The sequence below is a fragment of the Lactuca sativa genome, chromosome 9 (assembly GCF_002870075.4).
Source record: "Lactuca sativa cultivar Salinas chromosome 9, Lsat_Salinas_v11, whole genome shotgun sequence".
NCBI lineage: Eukaryota > Viridiplantae > Streptophyta > Magnoliopsida > Asterales > Asteraceae > Lactuca > Lactuca sativa.
The window spans coordinates 36,933,592-36,937,731 of NC_056631.2; positions in this window are offsets into that span (position 1 = coordinate 36,933,592).

Below are 4,140 nucleotides of genomic sequence, written 5' to 3' on the forward strand. Positions count from 1 at the left end.
ATATACACTTACTTCAAATAAACAACAATATATATACACATAACACGTATTTCAAAGTAAATACTTCATATTTATGTGTTAGAAGAAAGTAACCACACACTTACTTGATCAGAAGATAATCGGACAACACTACTGCTTGTTAGAAGAAAGTAACCAAATACTTCATACTACTGCTGCCAACTCCAGAACATGATTGGGGCAGTTCTTTTCATGCTCTTTCAATTGTTGAGATGCATATGCAAAGTTTTCAACTCTGTTAGGTAAATAAAGAATTGTTGCTTCACACAACTTCTTCTTTAATTTCTCAAATGTTTCTTCATGTTTCTCACTCCATGTATATGTAGCTCCTTTATTAGTCAAAGTTGTCAATGGAGAAGCTATCGAACAAAAATCTTTGGTAAAATCCAGCTAATCCCAGAAAGCTTCGACTCTCGGTGGGAATTTTTGGTCGTTCCCATTTCATCACAGCTTCAATGGATCAACCATTATCCATTCTTAGTTAACCACATGACCCAAAAACTGGACTTCTGGAATCCAAAAATCACATTTGGAGAATTTTGTGTACAACTTATGCTTCTTTAAAACTTCTAACACTTCTTGTAAGTGTTTGCCATGCTCTTGCTGGCTCATTGAGTAAATCAAAATGTCATCTATGAACACTGTTACATATTTATCAAGGAATGGTTTACAAACTGTGACAACCTGATATTTCAACTCGATGTAATGACCTAAAAAGTCAAGTATTGTAACCACTTTTGTGATAATGAAATTAACTTCGAAAATAAAATCTCCAAAAAGTTTCTATTTAACTACCTACTATGTTTGATGTCATTAAACCGTGATCATACGTAAAAAGAACGCCCAAATCCGACTTCGTATATTGAAGTTGTGATTTTTCCAAGTTCGGCTTAGCGACAGACAGCTAAAAACTCAAATCGGAGATCAAGCGACTTTTGACCGGAATGACCTAAACGAGAATCGAAGGTCTCAACAAGGGTATTTCAGCGGTAAAAAGTCTGGCAAAAACAGACGGCAGATAAAGAAGTTATGAATTTCTAACGAAATTTTCATAAACGCGACCTTTTAAAAATAAATAATAAAAATAATTTCAAAATTTGCCGACGGAATCTATACGAAAGTTGTAGAGCGTAGTCTCACCTACGCGTGGATATAAAGAACATCGAAAACGGAGTTCGTATGAAGAAGACATGAATTTTAGAAGTTTATTAATTAAATAAAATATAAATTTTATTATTAAACCTTGGTATTATCCGAAGGAAGAGTCAGCAAGTCTATCCGAGTTACGCCCAGCGTACAGGCGTACGCCCAGCGTACTCAAGGGCTAGGCTTCGGATCGTCCACGTCTCGCCCTATGCGAAGCTACGCCCCGTCCCATCCGAACTCCGAGGCAGTCGAGGATCCGGTTATGCGTGACGCACGCGTACGCCCAGCGTACCGAGGCGGTTCTCACCCCCTATAAAAGGGATGCGAGGGTTCCAAAGAAAAGGGCCATTCACTCTCGTTTCTCTTGTGTTGTTGCCTCGTTTTCCGTGCCCGTGCTAACCCGAAGCCCCGGTCACTTTGCTAAAGTCCCGAAGGTCGTTTGTACTCCCGAGATTCCCGAGAAGAAATTCTACCCGGTTTTCATCTCGCCTTTCTTCGATCTTTCAAGTGAGTTCATACCCCTTAATTAACCCTTTTAAATATTCTATAAATGCTTTTATATGCTTTCAAGGGGGGAATACAAGTAAAACACACGATTATTATCGTGTGTTATATAAAGTTTTATTATACACTTTTATTCAATAGAATCATATGTGATTTATAAACTTTATAGGGAACTTTCGTATGCAAAGTATATCACGATAACATTATATCTTTTTGGAAATGAAAAATGTTGTTATATATGTATAAATTAAACACTCTGCTTAGATTACATGTATATGTGTCCAACTTAGACACTATAAAAATCTATACTTTCATATCAAGTGATTCATTTTTTAGGGATTTCTAAACAAACGAGACACACTTTTAGAAAGCTATAATAGGTATAGTTTTACGAGAACATTACTAACTTTTACATACTAGAAACACGAATTTCAAGAAGTCACTTTCACATACAAGAACAAACGAACATTTTAACACGTAAATCTGTTTTTATACTAAGTTTTGTGAGACATTAACTTCCCGTACGTTCGAGTACACATTTCAAGTCCTGTATTATATACCAGAATCCCTTGGAGGGGGAGCATGGTGTTTGTGTATAGATCTATACGGGCTTGACAACCCACGCCCTGACTGTTAGCTACAGTCCACCATTTGGGGTGACAAACGTCAGAACATTCCAACGCCTGAAAAACGTTGTGTATAGGCAAATCCGAGTCAATAGCATGGTTATAAAACACACATGGGGTATTAAAAATACGTTGATTTACGAGGTTTTTCAAACATATTGAATATTTTATACGTACATACATTTTCTAGAAACAAACATTGGTTTTGATAGAAGGCTACATTTATGCTAGTAGAAAATATGGGATTTTCTAGGAACAAACAAACAAAAACAAAACATTCCATTTTATACAAACATTGTCATTTAATACTTATGAAACTCACCAGCTTAAATGTTGATCTACTCTTTCAAAACTACTTGTATGTCCCAGGGATTCAGTAATTACAGGTATCAAACAGCTTTTGAAGAAGGGACGCTGCGTCGTCAGTTTAACTTCATATTTTGGCATCATATTATAATTGGTTTTGAACATGTACTTTTCAAATAATGTAAACTTTCAATTATATATATGATGGTTGTATTGCTTTCTTTACTATGTATTCATTTGTTATGCTACCACATGAAGTCATCCTCCCCCGAACGTTTCCGCCGTTCTGGTTTGGGGGTGTGACACAAACCATGTTCATCATATCAATTAATGTTGTTGGAGCATTGGTTAGTCCAAATGACATAAACAAGAATACATAGTGTATGTATCTTGTTCTGAATGCGTACATCTCAATATCCTGCTCTTTCACCTTCAACTGATGAGATCCTGACCTAATATCGATCTTTGACAAATAGCTCGAACCTTGCATCTGATCGAATAGGTCATCAATCCTTGGAAATAGATACTTTTTCTTTACCATTGCCTTGTTTATCTCTCTATAGTATATGCGGATTCTCATGCTCCCATCATTCTTCTTCACGAATAACACCAAACCTCCCCAGGGTGATGAACTACGTCTAATGAAGTCGTTGTCCAACAACTCCTGAAGTTGCATCATAAGCTCTTTCATCTATATCGGTGCTAACCAGTATGGTGCTTTTGCTGTTGGTGTCGATCGTGACAACAAGTCTATTCGAAACTCCACTTGTCAATCAGGGGGAAATTTAGGAAGATCTTCAGGAAAGACTTCCGGATAGTCACACACCACTAGATTCTTCTCTTTCTTTGCAGCGACCATAAATGCCAAGTATGATGTGCACCCTTTTGATAGACACTTTTTTGGCTTTTATTAGGGAAATAATTCCATAATTTACTCTACGTTTGTCCCTGTACACCATAAATGACTCTCTTCCAGGTGGGTTTACTCTCATCATCTTCTTTTTGCATAGTATCTCGGCATCGTTTGCACTAAGCCAATCCATTCCTAGTACGATGTCGAAACCATTCAACTCAATAGGTAACAATTCTTCGTGGAATTTATTCCCGTTCAAGTCGATGATGATGTTCTTAATGCAATCGCTAACATATATGAATTGTCCACTAGCAACTTCTACAACTAGAGCATTATCAAGTTTATCTACAGACAATGCTAGTCTTCCACCAAATTTATGTGTTATAAAGGAGTAATTAGCTCAAGAATCAAACAATACATTGGCAGGTAATCCATTTATAAGAAAGCTACATGAAGCGACATCTGGTTCATCCTTTGCTGCTTCCAGATTCATCTGGAATGCTCTCGCTTTTGGCCTTGGCGGAACATTAGGACTTGCCACCTCTTTCTTATTTGGGCAGTCCCTATAAATATGCCCTTCTTCATTACACCCATAACACACCTTCTTGTTGAATGTGCACTCATTGGCATCATGCTCAATCTTTCCACACTTAAAACATGTCACCTCCTCGAGGTGACTCTGAAATC